The sequence below is a fragment of the Lissotriton vulgaris genome, chromosome 11, assembly GCF_964263255.1.
Source record: "Lissotriton vulgaris chromosome 11, aLisVul1.2, whole genome shotgun sequence".
Taxonomy (NCBI): domain Eukaryota; kingdom Metazoa; phylum Chordata; class Amphibia; order Caudata; family Salamandridae; genus Lissotriton; species Lissotriton vulgaris.
The window spans coordinates 159561234-159582057 of NC_141699.1; positions in this window are offsets into that span (position 1 = coordinate 159561234).

Consider the following 20824-nt stretch of genomic DNA (forward strand, 5'->3'; position numbering starts at 1 on the left):
GGCTTTGTTAGCAGAAAGAAGGTCTTTGTTCTCAGTAGATAGTGAGGCATGTGAAGCTGCAACTGGTACAAGGAGAGTGATAAGATGGGAGGAGAGTTCCCATGGGAGAAGGAGACTGGACCACAGACGGTGGTTAGGATAACGATTCATGAGAATAACAAGATGGTGTAAAGAAACCTATGTGTGGTGGTGGAATGGAAAGTTACCAAGTGGATTTGTGGGACCTACTTTGGATGCAACTGATATTATAATGCAACATAGTGAGGGATGGCTAGCATTCTGGCTTAAGGTGCTTTGAGGTTCAGACCTCTTCGGTTTTTGCGGCTTTATACTACCTGACCCATGTTGGAGCTTCATTTACAGAAGGCTTTGAAAGCTGATACTCTTTTCCTTTTTCTTCTTACCTAAATCTTCCTTTAGTTTAGGGTTGTCACTGTGTGTAGGCTAGAGTAGGGAGAAATACCATGCTTATCTTTAACAGCAAATTAATGCAATCTGATGCATTGATTCAGTTTCCTTATTACTTATTTTGCAATAAGTGAAACAGTGGTTTTCTTTTTGTTATATAGAATAAACCACTCCCGAAGATTTTACTTCGTCCTATTTGCATTGTACTTTTATACATAATGCTTGGACTGGTTTACATTAATCTGTTTTTGAAATTGAATATGGAATAAAGCTTACTAACTAGAGACTTGGTTTTGAACTGAGTTATTGCAAACCATATTGGTTACACTGTAATAGGATATTGGATTAAGATGTTTTTCTCCTCACCCCTCAAGTCGCACAAAAAGACAGTTGAGTAAATGTTACTGAGTAAGTGGGTCCAGCCTTTATCATGAGCTAATCATGTTAGCTGTGTTTTAAACTAACTGTAAAAATATAAAATGCAAAAACCAATCAGTGAAGAGTAGTGTCCAGTACTGCTCGAATGACAAGCCGCCTCTCCAACACAATATGGTTACTGTGAAGTGTCAACTCAACAGGATATCCTCTCATTCCTCATCAACCACATTGTTCTATGTGCATCACTTCATGTTCACTGTGCTCCTGCTGCAATAAAACCGCTTTCTGTAAAGCGCCTTGGTTCTCTCCTTGCAGCTAGTGCTTTGCAGCTCACATTATAGGCGTTATTACTACTCAACACACCAGGACTCCTCGTATTGATTTTTTAACGTGAAAGACCAAGCCTACAATGTTCGGATTGTAAAGGTGACATTATAACCATTTTGCTGTTTTTTCCTGTTTTGGAAAGATGGGGTGCAATGTGAGCATATTATTTTTCTATAATTCCAAAATATTAGCATATGTGCATGAGTGTGTTTGCATGTGGTGCCACATGAACGCAGACCCATTTGCTATGCACATGTTTGGTTTTCTTTGCTCTCACCTCAACTCTTGCAACTTAGTTTGGTCTCTTCTGCTCCCACCTTCTTCCACACCCCGCCTGTCTTCCCACTTAAGGGATTGTGGATAGAGGAGCAAAAACAAATGGAGTGTTTTGTGATTCTGTGCTCAGCTTCTGACATGTGTGTGTCCTCTGCACCTCTTTTGTCGAGGTTGAATGTTGCTGCATCAAAATGGATTCACCATGGTCTTTTTGTATTTTTTGCCTGGATACAACTCTGAGGTTTATGATGCGCCCAATTCCCAATTTGATGGGGAGTTTGGAGGGTGGGGGGCAGTCTATATGCCTCCACCTGCAACACAATCTAATCTCGCTGTACCAGCATCTGTGCCTCACAAAAGAGCACCATTCTGGCTTCCATCACTGTCCCAGTCTTGGAAATGTAAGTGCCAAACTTTAACAAGCACTGGAAATGCAATAGGTCTCGCACTTGCTTGAGTTAGAGCTATTGGTGTTGTAAATAACAATGTATTTTATCCATTTGGTATGGAGTGTATGTATGTGATGTGTAGTGGAAATATGTCAGTTGCATTGGAATTCTTAGTTGAGAATTTTTGTGGTGTGGAATTATGTGCTATGGAGTACATTTGTATAGTGGAATCATGTGGCATGGTGTGCTTTGGAAATATGTGGATAGTAATTATGTGATATTGAGTGTACTGAAATTATGTGGATTGGGATTGTGTGTTATGGAGTGTAATAATGTGGAATGGTAGTTTATGTTGTGGAATGGGATATATTGGAGTTTAATTATGCGGTGTGCTGTAGAAGTTTGTGACATGATGTGGATTTATGTGGTGTGGATTGGATGTATGTGGTGTGTTGTGCAATTGTGCTGTTGAGTTGAATTATGTGGTTTATTGTTGAACTTTGTGGTGTGGATTGGGAATGCCCACCACTGCAGACAAAATGGGTCAGCCCACTTCAGTGGCTGGCTGTTTTGCCTGTGATAGAAATTTCCTGGTAACATGTGCACATTCACCTAGAAAGTATTGCTCTACAGTGCCAAGGCTGTTGGGCCAATCTCTCCTTTCGTTTATTTTATTTTGTTTTAACAATTTTTAATTCTTCAAATTTCTATTGCATATGCATAACAAAATACAAAAAAAGCACAATTGCCAATGCTCATCCTACTGGTTTTATTAATGTTTGCTACAAAACAATGTTGAAAAAAAAAGCTATGGAAGGAAATCCCCTCAGCCACAAACCCATAGGTTTGTAGCTATCAGTCAGACTGGCGATCCACCCGCTGTAATACGATTATGATGGTGGGACCACCACAGGCCGGCCGCAACCGCCGGGGATTATGGATCCTGTGGCGGTGGCATGGCAATGAGAGGCTCTAATGTGCTGGCGGTGCTGTTGCGGCACCACTGAGCATATTATGCAGCTTGTCTGCACCTCTCTCCAACATGCTTAAGCTCACCTGCTGCGTTCTCAAAGGCTAATTACCCTCAATCTCCCTACCAACCACACCCTCTAGCCTACCCGCTCACTACCACAAACTGTAAATCTCCATCTGTACAGAGAAAGAATGCAAGAGGAAGCCTTCCCATAACACACCCCTTCTGCTGGCCAGACAATCCTCTAATATATATGTCAGCCAGAATACCCCACTCACCCAAGCAGGTTGTGGGGAGATTGGAGCTAGCTGAACTCCCCTTCCACTTGGACTTCAGCTCACATGGAACTGACTAACATTTTTTTACCTTGCCTACCAGAAAATAAATGTAAACTATCTTGTTGTGAAATATCTGTTGTGGGCATACCAAGAGTTTATAGTGGGCTTGCAGCCTGCCAATAGTTAACCAGTGGTTGGATTTATTCTCATTTTTATTTGCTTGCTTCTTATTCAATGACTTTCCTTGTCTCATCTAGTCCATCTTGTGTTTGTCCCCGCCCCTTTTTTTTGGTTAAGCACTCCATGAGAGTGCATGTGTTTTCCAGCGTTCTCCCTTGTGTCTTTCTCCCCACCAAATACCTGACCCATGCTCTGTGTTGCTCTTTCCTTCATGTGCTCCTCTCTATTGTGTGCTTATCAGCAACCTCTGTGCTGCTCTCTCCCTTGAGTGCTTCTCCCCGAGCCCCGTGATGCTCTCTCTCATATCTTCATCCCCCACATGGCCAAATCTACATTGTTTCCTGTCTGCTCACTCCTCCATACATGTTCTGGTCTTTCTTCTATTTTAATGTTTTTAAAAGTTTTTGTGTTTAAGAGAGCTCATCAGCACATTTCTACTGCCTGACAAAAAAGTACGTTCACACTACTCCAATTTAGGGTGCCTGTTTTTTCACACCTGTGTGTGCATAGGTTATCATGTACATTTGCACCTATAAAAGGATGCAGAAACATCATTGTCCTTTTTTTTATTTTCTTTTTTCCCGGATGCTGAAAGGTAATAGATCCCAAAGATTAGATCTATTGGCTTAGCCAATGCTTATTAAGGTATCTCATTGGAGTTTAAAAGGCCGCTCCAGGGGCTTGGACTATACTCTTGGCAGGAGCTTGGAAAGAAACCATTTACACAAGTTTGGAAGGAGTATATTGGTACACTTAAAAGTGATTTGATATTGGCACAAAATATTCTAGGTAACATTTTAACAGTTAGCTCCCACAGGACTGCATAACACATTATCAGTAATGTACAAACGGGATTGTTTATCTGAATATATGATTGATGTTAACCACTGCATCCCTCTTTAGGTATAAAATAGAACTACTCTAGTCTGATAAAACACAGAACCCATCAAAGGACAAATCGAACCATTGGTTGTGATAAGTAAATTCGCAACTCTGTTCACATGAGCTGGTGTTGAAAGTTTGTGTCCAACTATATTTAACCTATATATTAGATAGTATCAGAGGTTATTGTGTTGGCACTTGCAAGTAAAAAAATGAATGCACCATATCAAATTTATATGACCAGAGCTTGCATGCCCATTTCACCACAGTATGTTCTCAAGAGAATAATCTTGTAAATCTTTGAGTAAATGGTGCCAAAGGGCTGTTTCCGTCTAGACCCTCAATGCAAAAGAGCGCCAGATGTTTCTGGAATGAGCACCTTGTAGCCAAAAAGAGAAAGGATTAAAGGATTACCGGATGAACCCTGGGAGCTAAATAAAGCATAGCCTAGAGAGATGCACAGCCTATTTTTAAACTGATGCTTTTTCATCGTTAGGTTGACTAGTGGTGTAGAAATTTGATTCATCGACAGTGGTGTATTTTTGAGCAGGAAGCAGAGCTCTTTTCATAGTCAAGTCAAGTAAAACTATATTCGGCATAAGCCATAAAAGTCGGCAGCAAAATTGTGCAATACAAATATTGCAGCAAGCGCAAGGTAAATAGTTTTATTGATTAATTTACTTACTTTACTCCTGGTCGTACGTCCGACTCCACAACACCCCACCCTGCCCCTCACCCGCCCGATGCCCCACAGCACTCCCTCTGCGAGCCACCACTGCCCTGATACACTGTAGTCCACAACACTCTACGACCAGTGGCAGCTGATGACATTTGAAAGTGGTAGGGTGTAAAAATTCAGGATGAGGGACTTGGCGAGCGAGCATAGCAAACTATGAAAAACCTCCCACTTGACCTATCTTTCTTTGAATCTGGGCAATCACTACTCTAAAAGGGCTATTTCAAAAACGTTTTCTGAAAGCATATTATATTTCCAATCAACTTTCTTTTATTTCAAATGTAAACTCATTTCTTTTCTTATATCCATTTAAAAGGACTTGGCAAGAATTATTTTTTTAGAGCAGTCATTGTTTAACAACATTTATTTGGTTTGTGTGTATAATTTTTTTCACTTTTTTATACATTTCATAACATATACTGTGATTTTAAACAATTACGCACCCCTATCTACACAACGATAATACACATTTTAAACTCCAAAATAAAACCGCATACTTACACAGCCACACCAATCAAACTGGCTGTCAACCCACATACACATACACAATCCGGTCAGAAGGGTAAAAAGATGTTTCTTGGTCTCCTTGACCCTGTTGTAGGCTGAGCGCATATAACGTGGTCAACGCGCGTTTCGGTGGTAAAAAAAAACCTTATTCAGACCACCTTCTTCAGGACCTTCTTGTTGCAAACATAGATCATATCAAACGTAGGGGTATGCCCACCGTCTTTCTTGGGGGCGTTAAAGATTATGCAGTCATTCACACCAATATGCAGGCTTGCCAGGTGTGTAGATTTATTTAGAAAACGTCTTGAACAAGACCTCTATGGATTCTTGTTACTAAGTAATGTGGCAGGCGATGCAGTCGTCCATATAGTTTTACTGATTTGACAATATAATTATTTATTTCAGAAGTACTTCAAGTCAGGCAAAAAAAATTCTCATCAAAGAGCTATTAGTTCTCATGATATGGTTACTCTCCCCGGACGACAAATCAACCGTCCACCATGGAAGTTTTTGGGACACCTGTATCTATGATATATTGCCTTTGCCTCGGATAACTTTTCTGACGCCAACGCTTTCTCCTAATGCAGTTCTGCCAACAAGGAGCGAGCATAGCAAGCAAGCCCTACTGTTATAAGGGGGGTTTTCCCCCTGAGAAAATTGTGAAAAAATGGGCACCTAGTGAATTTTCAACCACATTTGAAAAAGCAAGAATGTTAATAAGGCAATTGTGAAAGTGTAGTTATGACATCAATAAACAGATTTCATATGATAATCTAATTGTACTGCTTGCATTTTGAAGCATCACAAAACCAGTGTGGTAGGCCGCATGCAATGCAAGCCGTTTGTAAGGCCATAAAGACAGCAAACAGGGCTGAGGCCAGTGCTCAAGAGTCAGAGGGCATGTAAAACAAGCATTGGCATAGCCAATAGGTCTCGCCTTTGGGATCTAATAAGATTTTAGCCATGCAGTATATTATCCTGCGCTAGGCTCGACCTTAAAAACAACTTTTTATGTAGAATCTAAACCTGGTGCATTGTGAGTTTTGCAAGAGGTATCACAAGTCATGTAAAACCTGAAATCTCTTCTTCAAAGAAAAACAGCATGCCAGTCCACGACCAATACTAAATGACAGAGCTTACTGATGAACTATTGTGTAGTTGTATGATTGCATACAATTGCACACGTGACTTCTACACAAGGGTTAAGAAGTGGGCAGGCCAATGCGTGTTTTTACTTATGCGTTTGTGAATGCTGACAAACGTGTTGTTGATAGACTCCTGTCTGACCCTTTCCCACCCTAGAAATGGTCCGAGATTTGCTTTAGCCAAAGCTCTGTTAAATCTCTTTCCAGGATAGGAAGAGGAATGGAGCACCAGTCTCCGTGGGATGCACGGGAAGGGATTTCACCATGGGGAAAAAAACGTTTTCCTGTGGAGTAAAAAGTGCAATTACAAAGCATGGGCTTCTTTTGCCTGATGGGGAATTGTACTGTGGGTACATTTCTGCCAATAAAGAAACGGCAACATCCTAAAATGTAACATTACTCGCACTGTCAGTATCACGCCTAGACACCCGAGACAGCCGCCACTCTCGAAACCAACTACGGGGAATATATTAAATTGCAAAAATTGGTAAATCTTCACTCGATCGTGGGAGTACTTTTGCGAGAACATATTTATTGTTTATTTTTTAGGCCCTATCAGAATGTGTCCTCTCTGACGTTGTGATAGGCGCACTCATGTGTTTTCATTCCATGGCTCACCAATCTTGCCAGAGCTATACTTGCAGCTTTCCATACTATATGTGTTTGTGTAGAATGACAGCTTACTAGCCCAGTGGTTTTTTTTACATTTCGGTTGTTCAAGGAGATCTTGTTCTGATACTACCCAAGTGAGTTTAATTTGTATTCCATGCTAGCGAGACGAAGCGCTATGGTAATATGGAATTCATTATTTCCAGCTAACTGCTATTTGTTTTGACAGCTGCAATATGCACTTGAAAAATATGTATGACGTACACAGATTTTGAAAAAGTTCTCATGTCATCACTTGCACACCATGTAGCTACTGCGTCTCTGCACGCCTCTCCCGCCCCTTGTTTCCAAGCCATTTTGCTGTCTTCAATAGATTAATTTGACGTCAGATGGCTCTTTATTAGCTACATTTTGGGGAAATGTTAGAAGCACTCTTAGATTTGTTCACAGTCCAGCAGAAAAAAAAACAGTTGGCAGAGACATGCAGAAAAATATTGCATTGGCACTGAAAAGACTAACCAGCCAATAGCCTTCTTACTAATTAAATGTAATTTATGCAACCGCTATGAACGAAACTCGAAACACTTAACTGGAGTGGGTAAAGTCTCTAGAGTGATGACAATGCCACTGTCTGATGGCAAAGAGCACAAGAAAGACTAAAAATCCCAGCCCGAAAATAACACCAACAGCTAAGCACAGTACCCGGCCTGCACCTGTTTTGTAGTTTTATTTGCTTCTTATTTCCGAATAGGTAAACTAGCATAACATTACAACAGAGGGATGTGATAAATGGTTAGTCATATTTACTGTAGAACTTAACCATAGCTCCTTTGATCTAACCACACGTTTAGCTGCTAGAGAAGGCCAGTTCTCTCCCACATAAACTTTGCTCCGGCAAAGTTGATCAGGTCTTGGGAATCTGGCCTTCCTCGTTTGCAACTAACTCATTTCTCTGTAAAATGGGAGATAATATAAGCAGAATGGAAATGATTATTAAAACACTTTTTTATTCTTCGTATCAAAAACAAATAAAAATAGTGGACAAGTAAAGAAAGTGATTAAGAACTGAAGGTCATAAATGCCGGACATTTAGTACAATCCCCCCATGAATATAACAAGCATTGGCGCGCGGCTGGGACGCGAAATGAAATAATAAAAATAAAAAACACGAGTTGTGTGCGTGCGTCGAAAAAAAGTGCTGTGCATGTCGCGCGCGTGCTTGTACGCGTGAGGGTGAGCTGATCGCCACTTTGGAAGCACTTCCAAAAGCGGCTTCTAAATGTCTCAGCCGAGATCAACGCATGCGCTGGATCAGGCCGAGACCTAAAAACTATAAAATAACACCCTGCTCCTACACTTCTACTCTCCTCTCTGCGTCAGCCCAGCACTTAAGTTTGTTTTGCCTCACTTAAAAAAATTTAGCAGAGTGAGTCAACCTGGTTGTCAGCACGAGAAACCCATCAGTAACTGGCATTGTCTGAACAGATATACATAGTCAATATGGTGGCATCATCGGAATGTATCAGGGTCATAAGGGTGAAAATGGACCGTACCATTACCAAACAGGTAACGGGGGGGGGGGGGGAGTTGACAGAGCAAATGGAGAGGCTTGATCTGACCATGAGAAGGCCATCTTTACTAAGCAGGTAGAAGAGGTGGCTTTGAAAGCCTTTGATCATCCACGAATAATTTAAAAATAACCCATCATTCACTAATGACTAGAATTCCCTTGAGCACAAGGTGACAGGTAACCCCCAACATCGGTAGAGAGAGCAGGATTTCTGAGCGGCCTCCTAATAACAGAGTGTGGCAGAGACGTTGCTAATGAAAAACAGAATAATTTAATTTGCTGAATAGCTGCTACGTTAGTGTACATTGTACAACATGGCCAAAAAGACACTAGCACAGCCACTTGCTCTTGTGTCGGCAAGACCTATTGGCTTTGCCAATGCTTGTTTTGGCCGGGCTTCCCAGCGTGGCTGCTCTTTGCTCAAAGGACAGGAAGCATGAAGCCAGGGAGAATTGTGCAGGTCATGGGGCTGAACACAGCTGACCAGAAACAGTCCACAATTATTGGAAAGTCAACAAGTTTCTAAAGGGCTTTCGAAAGTCTCTTGACAAGCTCATGAGGCGAGGGAAATCTCATCTCTAAAGCAGCCACATTTCATTCAGGCAGAGCTTGGCATACGACTGCCCCTTTCCTAGCCCATTGTGTTGAACAGAGGCCCACTCTATACGTGTTCGAGAGGCTTGTAGGTCACAGTTTCGTCGGACCAAGGAATTTAACCCATACATATAAGAACCTTAACTGCAACAGGAAACGCGAAAAAGGTTTCCAAAAACAAAAAAGCTTAAGGGGCAAAAAAATGTGGCGAAAGCCCATTCAAGTTCAGGCTTTCAAACAGGACTTTAAACTTCGTTTATACAATGTGTATAACACCATGTACATTAAAAACGTCTTCCGCCTCCTCGCTTGCCTGATTTTTGGCCCCAGGGAGGACAAAGGCAACCGAGAGCCTTATAATACCAGGGCCTCACAGGCGCTGCCCGCTGTGTGCCGCTCTGAGGCGGGAGCAGCTGGTTCCAATGTACTAAGACGTGAGAAACAGCTGGAGTGCGGCGGGGGTGAGCGCGCGGGCCTGCAAATAGACCAGAGCTGCGCGCGCTTTGTTCAGCGTGGCCCACTCTGTCCTACCCACTGGCCTTTTCCTACTCAAATATTCCCATACTTGGAAAGATATTTCATTCTAAGCCCTCCATTTACAAAGGATCACTCGCCGCACCACGTCAGGGAGTGCCCTCTTTGTTCCAAGTCTCTGCGCGAATGTTTGATTTTCGATGGCCCCACTGCGATGTTCATTTTTCACTGCACCGCTGGAATAAGGTTGGAGTTGAGTGGAAGCAGCTGGAAGCTTTAACCTTTGTTTAAAAAAAAACGCAGAGCATTACAGTGTTCTACAGCAAAGGTTCCCGATTTAAAATGTATATAGTGCCTCATATACATGAGGCCACGAAGCGCCTCAATTTGCACAGGGTTCTGTTTCCAGCACACCTGCAATGACGTGTTGCTCTCTACTGATGAAGGAATAAACCCAGAAACAGTGTATAGAGTACACAGCACAGAGGGCTCCTACAAGGGTGAAACACTAAAGACTACTACTGAAGTAAGTGTTATCATGCACTACATTTAACTTTACGCATTGGGGCAAATTGAGTGCTGGGAGCCTCGCAGTGGCGGCTGCTGGCGACCAGAAATAGTGGTAAAGCGGGGGTTGAAAAGTAAAAAAAAAACAAAAGAGCTCTTCGTTGTTATTGGCTTAAGGGAGTTAGTGTGATACCGGGAGTCAGAAACAGAAGAGAAGGGAGGCGAGACGGCGGCCGTGGGACACAGGTAAGTGATCTTTTTTTTTTTTTACTTTTCAACCCCCGCTTTCCCGCCACTTCTGGTCGCCAGCAGCCACCACTGGGAGGCTCCCAGCACTCAATTTGCCCCAAAGTATCATGGAAAATGTAGTGCATGACAACACTTACTTCAGTAGTAGTCTTGAGATTTTCACCCTTGTTGGTGCAGCCTGTGCCAATCACGACACTGCTGTCGAGCTGGTATTACTATTACCAGCAAGACAGCGGCGTCATGATTGGTCTGAGTGGCCTAGTTTCCTGCTCAGACAGTGCCTGGGAGTCTGGGGCTGTTCTAACCCGGATGTGCAACACAACCAGGTGGAGTAATGCTAAGTGCCAATGACAGTGTGGCCGTCTTAAGGCGGTCGGCCAAACCGCCATGCGCACTTTTGGTGCCCACCACTCCTCCCTACTGGCTGCTGCTGTCCGTCAGGATAGTATAGCCCCGCCCCGGCCCAGCACAGAAAAATAAAATGATAATAATGTTGTGTTATTATCATTTTATTTTTTCTTTTGCACTGCTCAGAGAGTAGTGGGGCGACGCTCCTCCGCCTTAACGGAGGAGCCGCCGCTGTGTGAGGCAGTGTGCTCCCACCCTCCTTCTAACTAAATTATTATCAAGTCCCAGATTGGGAATTCTGTGCAAACTATATAGGATTCATCTATGTTTATGTAAATAATTTTACATGGGTGGAAGGCTTGTTAGCAAATAATCACTACCCAGGATTAATAGTTGGTGCAAAAAAAGCGTAGATGCCGATTTTGCACTATTTTTGCTCCTGATGTAACATAAAAGGAACAAAATAATTTTGCCTCACACTTAAGTCTCATCTTTGACCCTCACAAGTTGGAGAACAGAGTACTTTCTGTATTTATTTCTATCTATGCCCAGAAAAATGATTGCAAAATAATTTTGCTACATTTTTTTGAGGGGCGCAACATCTCAGTTTGGAGCAAATCTTGCTTGCTCCATCCCTCATTAGGCAAGCAATATAAATGGTGCATTATGGATTTACTCAACTTGGTTGGTGTCGCTTTTTAGTATTGTGGCACTATCGTCATACATCTCCAAACCCAACAGCAGGAAAAAAAATCTAAACAGGGAGTCATGTAAGGAGGTATTATGGGCTTTCAGCCTACGTCAATGTGAATATTAAGGACTCCACCCAAGTCAACACCCAATGGAAAAAATGGGCCGTCACTACAGGCAGTACCAGTCCTGAACACTAGATGGTGGAAGTATGCACGGCATGTGAATCTAGACAAGAGTATCAAGCTCCAAAGCCATATTTATAATTAACTTCAATCTTTCCTTCTAGTCTAAATAGTATCAGATATTTGTGCTCCAGATACATTTTGGTACTTTATGCAGATTCTCTCTCTATATACCGCCATCTTAAGATCAAATGCCTGTGATGGATTGCATAATGTAGCATTGCAATTATGTTCTGGATCATGTCTGAGCAGCCGTCGAAAACGTTGTGTTAGTGTCTCTGCATTGAATAATGCTTGCTTCTTGTCTGGAACATTCCTAGCTCAGGCTCAGCATTTCTGTTGTTATAGTGTCAGAGAATATGTCATGCATTCCAAGCAGTGCTCCACGCCCCCCTTCCCACTGATGCTGATGATAATATATCTAAAATGGTGGACATTTCACATGACGGATACTCTTGTATATTTCCTCCAGCCATAAAATCATTTATGAACTGGCTGCAACTGGATTACACATCTTCTGTTCAAGAGGAAGACCAGGCCTGTACAATGGGGCTGTCTGCCTAGGATGTGAAAGTGCGTCAGTAAAAAATAGAGAACGCGGACAGTGTTGGAGATGTTGGGTGAAGTGGTGCAGTGGTAGTACAGGTATGTCCCTTGCATGGCTGGTGGGCAGTTACACCTGTCCTGGGCCACAAAATGCATGTGATATCGATTATTCTGACTTTTTGTGGCCCAGCTCGTACACTAATTCAGTGTGTGCTCTGAGACCTAGCCTGACCTTTAACTCTGAGGTCCAGAGACTGGTTCTGAGGCCTGAAGGGCGCACCAAGCACACTATCCAGGTGACATTGACTATTGTCCATGTTTTAGCTTTTAAACATTAAGCGGTATGGCAGCGTAGCTTTTATTTATAATTCTAGTCCTGAGCAGACTTTTTTTAGGTTTCGCCTGGCCGTAGCACTGCGCAGCAGTGTCGCGCAGGTGAAATCTTATGATCCTACAGTGTGGGGCTTTGTCCCGCCTTCTCTTCCATTGGCTAGCTCCATAAATGGAGGCTAGCCATTGGAAGAGATTGGCTGTCAATCACTCTTTTCCCGTCAGAACGCGATTCGAGGGCGTTTCTTGGTCTTTTATTAAGTCCCGCCCCCCCACACCCTCCTTCTCACCGTCCCGTTGTCTGTGCCTTCTCCCTCCCGCCCGCCCACTGTCCGTGCCTCCTCCCTCCCGCCCGCCCACTGTCCGTGGCCTTGTTTTTTACTGCAGTTTAGTTAGTTACTGAAGTAAAAATGTAAACACAATTCAGCTGTGAAAGTCACGGACTTCCTAGCACGTTTGTTTTGAGTTTATTAGCTTTTTCTAGGTTGATAAATCCCGTCCCCCACACCCTCCTTCTCGCCGTCCCGTTGTCTGTGCCTTCTCCCTCCCGCCCGCCCACTGTCCATGCCTCCTCCCTCCCTCCCGCCCACTGTCCGTGGCCTTGTTTTTTACTGCAGTTTAGTTAGTTACTGAAGTAAAAATGTAAACACAATTCAGCTGTGAAAGTCACGGACTTCCTAGCACGTTTGTTTTGAGTTTATTCGCTTTTTCTAGATTGATAAATCTCGCCCCCACACCCTCCTTCTCGCCGTCCCGTTGTCTGTGCCTTCTCCCTCCCGCCCGCCCACTGTCTGTGCCTCCTCCCTCCTGCCCACCCACTGTCCGTGGCCTTGTTTTTTACTGCAGTTTAGTTAGTTACTGAAGTCAAAATGTAAACATAATTCAGCTGTGAAAGTCACGGACTTCCTAGCACGTTTGTTTTGAGTTTATTAGCTTTTTCTAGATTGATAAATCCCACCCCCCACACCCTCCTTCTCGCCGTCCCGTTGTCTGTGCCTTCTCCGCCCCGCCCGCCCACTGTCCGTGCCTCCTCCCTCCCGCCCGCCCACTGTCCGTGGCCTTGTTTTTTATTACTGCAGTTTAGTTAGTTACTGAAGTCAAAATGTAAACACAATTCAGCTGTGAACATCACAGACTTCCTAGCACGTTTGTTTTTAGTTTATTCGCCGAAACCTAAAAAGATGGAAAGGGCTCAACTGAAGTACTGATTGTTTTCAGAATCCATGTTGCAACATCCTGTCAGTTTCGTGAGGGGGTCTGATGATCAGTGTAACGATAAAGGCGACGCTGCTTGCGGGCAGGGGTTATCTTTCTCCAGAAGGCACCTTTGTCAGAGAGATTTATAGGACCAGCTCCAGGAAAGTACTTTCTGTCCCTCCCACCCGCCTAGTTTTATTCTTGAAAATGCTGACATGATCCGTGACATACGCGGAAGTCTGCAACCTTAGCAGGCCCAGCGGCAGAGAGAAGCCGCCCTGCGCTGTGCAAGCTTCTTTGTGAACAGCGCCTCCCCACCCCGGGGCGCCTGCCTGTGTGATCGTGGACACGAGCGGCGCTGTGCACCTCCGTTTCATCCTCAGCCTGGGTCCTTGATTTGAATCTGTCTGGATCCCGTTAGTGGCTGCCGCGACCTAGGTCTTCAGGGAGCTTGCCAAGTGAACCACTAAAATACGGCTTTATTTGTATGACGTAAGGCCCAACAGAAAAAGACTCCTCTCTGTGCTGAAACATGACTGCCCGGTTTGGGGGACTCCAACCTATGGTTCACTGACTATGGCATTTTATGCATTATTTGCCCATAACACGTTCACCAATCGCTTGCTCTCCTGAGTATTGACACTTTGCTGTCGACTTTGCTTGCCATTCCCGATTTGCTCATGGGGGCGGGGCCTTCCCCGAGGGATGTTTGTGTGGCCATAATCTGCCCTTCGAGTAGGGGTGGTGTGGAACTGCTTGTTGAGTGTGTTTCGCAGTGGGTGGGTTACCTAAGTGTGGTATTTTGAGCCCAGCCTGAAACTCTCACTGCAGGGGCCAGCTCACACCCCTGCTGTGATCTGTGGCCTCCAGCAACCCCTCCCCGACCTGACACGGACTGCTATCAGTCCCATTATCATTCTGTATGAGAGAGAGTGTGGAGTGCCACAAAGCGGTGGGCCTTGTTTTGTTAGGCGCGGGGAGAGTGGGTGTGTGTGTGTGTGGCTCTGGGTGTGTGTGTGTGTGGCTCTGGGTGTGTGTGTGTGTGTGTGGCTCTGGGGGTGTGTCTGTGTGTGTGGCTCTGGGTGTTTGTGTGTGGCTCTGGGTGTTTGTGTGTGGCTCTGGGTGTGTGTGGCTGGCTCTGGGTGCGTGTGGCTGGCTCTGGGTGTGTGTGGCTGGCTCTGGGTGTGTGTCTGTGTGTGGTAGTAATTGCTGTCTGCTGAGCTCGTCCGTAGGGTACAATAGGTCTCACATTTGCGAGAGATTAAGCTATTGGTAATGTAAATGACAATGCCATTTATTTATCTGTTTTCAAAATTAACACATAAATACAAATTTTGTCATTTACAATGCCAATAGCTCTAACTTTTCCAAAGGCGAAACCGTTGCATTGTAAATTCTTGTTTTTTATTCAGAAGGGGTGTGGTACCTACTGGCCCCACCAGTGGCCAGGCGCGGCCAGTTTAGGTAAGAGAATAGGGCAGGGCGGGGCAGGGGGGGAAGTCAACAGACAACGGAAGAGGGAAAATAAAATAAAAAAATTAAGAAAACCACGTAGCTTGTGCTCGCTAAATTGCTGAGCTGACGTTGCGGTGAGCCCAAGGTAACTGTATTTATTTATTTATTTATTTATTTTATTTTCCCTTTTCTGTCGACTTCCAAGCCCTGCCTTTCCCCTCTTACCTGTACCGGCCGCGCCTGCCAGTGGCATAACAAAACTTGAGGGGGCCCCCCTGCAAAGTACATGGAGGGGCCCCCTTCTGGACTTACTCAGGAGCTCTCAGGCCAGGGTACTGCATAGAGGGGGCCCCCTGGAGTTAGGGGCTCTCCCCGCACTGCAGAGGGTGCGTGGGGCTTTGTTACGCCACTGGGTCCCACTTGTAAAGCTGTGCTAGTGTGAGACACCCATACCATTACCCTGACATCCTATGCGCACGTCTTGTGCATGTTGTATAAAGGGTGCCTAGTGGTAGGACTCCATGTGGATGTGAGATTGAGCTTGCTGCAACTGGTGGTATGCATTTTGCATTGCCGCTATTAGCATATTCAAGAAAAATGGGCCAGCAAGGGGTTTTGTTTGAAGTTCTCAGTGTCAGCAAGTAAGGGGCTCTGGTTGATTAGGCACCCACACTACTACCAGTTAGTTGCTGAATGTAATTTCTCTAATACAGATCAATAATGTTACCACACTAACAAAATGAAAAAATACAATAACCAGGTTGTTTTTGAGTCAAAAGATTGTTATTGTCTTTACGACAGAGAAATTAAATCAGTGATAAAAATAGGGTACAAAAAATGCATTTGAGATATAAAAGGAGTGTCCTATATACTCCTATGATACATCACAAAGTAAGTCTAAACTGCAGACAAATAGTAACACGATGATTTCAGATCAAAGAGAACATGAAAATCAATGGTGGTTGATGAATAGCGAGCAGAATTAGACTCAGTAGTCGACGTTTCGGTCTTTAGGAGATAAGCATAAGTTTCTCTTAGGGTCATCAATTATAATGCATAAAGCATATGTCCTGATGATGGTCTTATGAAACAATCTCCTAAAGACCGAAACGGCGACTACTGAGTCTAATTCTGCTCGCTATTCATCAACCACCATTGATTTTCATGTTCTCTTTGATCTGAAATGATCGTGTTACTATATGTCTGCAGTTTAGACTTACTTTGTGATGTATCATAGGAGTATATAGGACACTCCTTTTATATCTCAAATGCATTTTTTTGTACCCTATTTTTATCACTGATTTAATTTCTCTGTCGTAAAGAAAATAACAATCTTTTGACTAAAAAAAAACCTGGTTATTGTATTTTTTCATTTTGTTAGTGTGGTAACATTATTGATCTGTATTAGAGAAATTACATTCAGCAACTAACTGGTAGTAGTGTGGGTGCCTAATCAACCAGAGCCCCTTACTTGCTGACACTGATAACTTCAAACAAAACCCCTTGCTGGCCCTTTTTTCTTGAACGTACTACTTGCCCAAGCCCGCAAGGGTATATTGGGTTGCTCACCCTCCCTATAAATTGCTATTAGCATATGACCCACAATGGAGGTTGTGATACAGCCTGCCCAGATAGTGAACATGTATTGTCTACTTTCTCGAGCTGAGGGGTGCAACCCTAGATACTGATGTGTGGGAGGGTGAAGTAAGAGTAACATTTTTAGCAAGCCTTTTATTGCTCCAAGCATTTTATTATAATTTGTGCATGCGAGACAAATTCTTCACCACTTACCCACTCAGATCGCAGGCAGCTACGATGCCCATGTTACTTTATAAGTACAACTTTAAAATAAAAAGGAGACGCACAATAAATCACCATTTAAATTGACACATGAAGTGCATGCAAAATAAACAGCTAACATTTAATTTTAATATAAAAAATAAATACAATTTAAAAAGTACACTTTAAACCAGCTTTGCCACTGAAGAGAAATAAACTATTTTTAGACGGAAGTGAACAGAGTGCACAGCTTTGTGCAGTCACTCAAACTGAAGGGAGCAAATGGATAAAGGGATGACCATTGTCCCCTGCAGTAAGCTGTGGTGAGCACGAGCAAAATGTGCCTGACAGTTAAACAGACCAACAAATGAAACCCGCTAATCAAAAGGCCTTCTATGCATGCATATTACGTGAATATTGCATGTACTTTTTGTGAAAAAAAGAAAACACTACTTTGGCGAGACAGCCAATGCTATTTCTGCCTGAAGCATAAGTCTAAGGGAGGTGTGACCACATATACAAGCATTGGCAAATCCAATATGTCTCGCCTATTGGCAAGCTATTCGCTTTGGCAATTGGGTGAGTGGTGGTGAACGGGAGGTCGGGTGGTGGTAGAGAGCAGGATGTAAAAAAAAAAAAGGCTGTGGCGTAGTCAGGCCTGGCTGTGTCAGAGCTTTTTTTCTGTCTGGTGGGAGGGGAATAAAGAAATGGACAGGGATATGGATGGTTGGTGGTAGAAGAAACAGGGACGATTAATGAATAGGCAGGAATTGATGCAAGGAGACAAAGTAACGCGGATAGGACAGGTGGGAGGGAAAGAAGCAACATGGTTGGGTGAGAGGGAAAAGAAGCAAAAGAAAAAAAGCAACATGGAAGGTGCAGAAGAAAGAAACCCTATAAAGAATTAAAATAGTACCCCAATCACAGCAAACAAAGGAGGAAGAAATGTATGAATTCCATCACCAAGTAATAGGATGTTGAATATCATATGTTTTTAGGGTCCAAGGTAGGAATCCCTACAGCATGAGTCATCATTAAGACACTGCACTGCCAGATAATGAGCACCATCTGGAGACAAGGGGCATGTAGAAATACCTAGAGATGGGCATGACTCACATAATTCTGTATAGCGTAATCACGCAGAACTACCAAAACATTCTGCAAGATTACACTGAATTATGAGAAAAGAGTAAGCCCAGGCATGAAACTCCACTACGTTCGAGAATTTGCGGAAATCAGCAACTCCACGTTCCATGGAGAACGTGGAGTTACCGTGATACTCCGCACTCCGCAACGGAGCAGAGTTTTTGTGTTTGTTTTGTGCACATGAAATGTAATTTCACGAATGTGAGAGCAACTTGCAAGGCAGTTGTGATTGCCCAAAAGATTTTTAGGGCCGTCTGCGGATGCCACAAGATCTGCTAGCCGGCTGCTTGCTCCCTCGAGATTTTGCAGTTGCCAACATGTCATTTGGGCGCGCCAGTGACTTCCACCGGATGTTTCTGCTGTACGCAACCCCGAACGTACAGGATCTACTGCGGCTGCAATATGGGGAAGATTCTCTCCTCGAGAAGCATCAACATTTTCCTGAACTGACGATTTGGAGTTAAAAAGCTCCTCAAATTAACATATTAACATTTGGCTGTGTTTTTTTGTGTGAGGAGTCTTTTTCTGATCTTTTTCTACTCTTTTATGAACTGGAAGGAAGTGCCCCAGAGTCTCCAACTTCCTGTTCCTGTCCAGCAGGCTCCCCCCAGTGTTTTGTCCATCTCCTGGGCACTTTTCATTTGGATTTGGAGCTGGAAGAATCACTCTTTGTGTCTGCTGCATATCCCATTGGATTTAAGGACTTTTGTTTTTGAGATTTCACAAGTAAGTTGAAAAACTAGTGTTGTTTGTTTGATTGAGGACATGAACCTGGATTTATTTGTATTGTTAATGGATTTTTACATTTCTGCCAATTGGCCTTCCAGCCAGTGGGCCAAGTGCTAGTCATGGGTGCATGAAACAATTGTTTCTGTGGTGTTTACAGCATTTAGGCCATGAACGAATTTAGATTAAAACACAACATTTTCTTTTTTTGTGGTATTTCATGTTACTTTTCATGCGGTGTATAAGACTATGGGGGTAACGCCTTTGAAGAATGTGTGCTGTTATAAAAAAATTGTTTTAGCCCGGTTCCTTTTCATTTGTGGAATTACTGAATTAATGATGTTACCCCTGTTTTACCATGCCTCCTTTGTCTGGCCAGTGTGTTTGTTTGTGTGTTTGACATAGGTAACTATTTGGCTTTGTTTCAGATGCCATGTAGCCACTGGCCAGATGCCATTTTGTATAGTCAGTGGACTGTCCCTAGGCCGGCATGTGCTGTTTGTTTTACAGGCCTCCTGCTTCTTCTTGTGACTTGTGAGTGCAATTAGAGCGAGCACAAGCAAGATATCCTGTAAACTTCAGGTTATTGAGCCTGCCGCTCCCTCCGAGGAAGCCCAAATCGGGATTTAGCAGTTATAGGTACATTTGACCTGTCACTAAGAAAAAGGGTGAGTTAATTACCTACCCTACCAGGGTGCTTAGAAATAGCATCCTGACATTTTCTAGAAGTCCTGAAGAAAGCCCCCGACCGCTCTGGGTGATAATAAGGGCTGAAACATGTCGACCTTTCACTTGGACAACAAGGTGCAGTAGAATAGTAACGTTTCTACAAGTGCACCGCTGTATTTTTTTTAACCTTACTACCTCTCCTACTGAATAAAGTTTATTGGGGAAGGAATGGGTAGTAATTTTAATTCACCTCACTCCAGTTCACACTATCACTGATCACTACTAATACTACTAGTTGGTCTACCTCCAGGTGGAGGAAAGCATGTTTTCAAAAAAGACCCAATGATTATGCTTTCACGTTCCAAGAGAAGCAGAGACTCAAGATATACCGCTCTACCACTCCTGTACGTGAATGAGGGTTTTTAAGTTGGTTATCACACTCGAACCTGGTTTTACAGGTACAAGTGATCCATTCTCCCTTTGATTATCTACCTTTGACAGGAAGCCAAATGGATCAAAGCTTCTTCCTCCCTGCTTTGATTAATTGTGACTTGTGAGTGGCCATGTGGCTTTTGGATAGGCAGCCAGTGTGCCTTTGCCATAGGTCTGCATGCACTCTTTGTTCCAGGCCTCCAGCTTCTTGTTGTCACCATGTGGCTGACAGGCATTTTATATATCCAGCCAGTGTACGTTTGCCATGGACCTGCATCTGTTCTTTGTTCTAGGTCTCCAGCTTCTTGTTTTGACCCTGTGGCTGGCGGCCATTTTCTGTAGGCAGCCAGTGTGCTTTTTCAATAGGCCTGTGTTGGACTTGCCCCTTTTTGCTGGGTCATCCCTGAACTTTTTGCCTTCCTCCTGTATTTTATCTGACCTGTTGTTTGTGGTTTTATGACTCTGGGCTCTTTACCACTGCTGATTAGTGCTAAAGTGCATATGCTCTCTTTTGTAAATTGTTGTAATGGATTAGTGACTCCATGAATGGCTATTTGATTTACTTGTTAGACCCCATTACAGTGCACCATGTGTGCCCAGGGCCTGTAAATCAAATGGTCTGGTGAGCTTGCAGCATTGGTTATGCCACACACAGAAGCAGCTTGTAAAATATAGATCAGGCCTGCCATTGCAGAGCCTGTGGGAAATCTGGGACTGCCATGTCGACTTGGCAAGTGCACCCACTTGCCAGTCCCTAAACCTTCCCTATTCTACATATTAGCCACCCCTAAGGTAGGCCCAAGGTAACCCCCCTGGGCAGGGTGCATTGTATGTAAAAG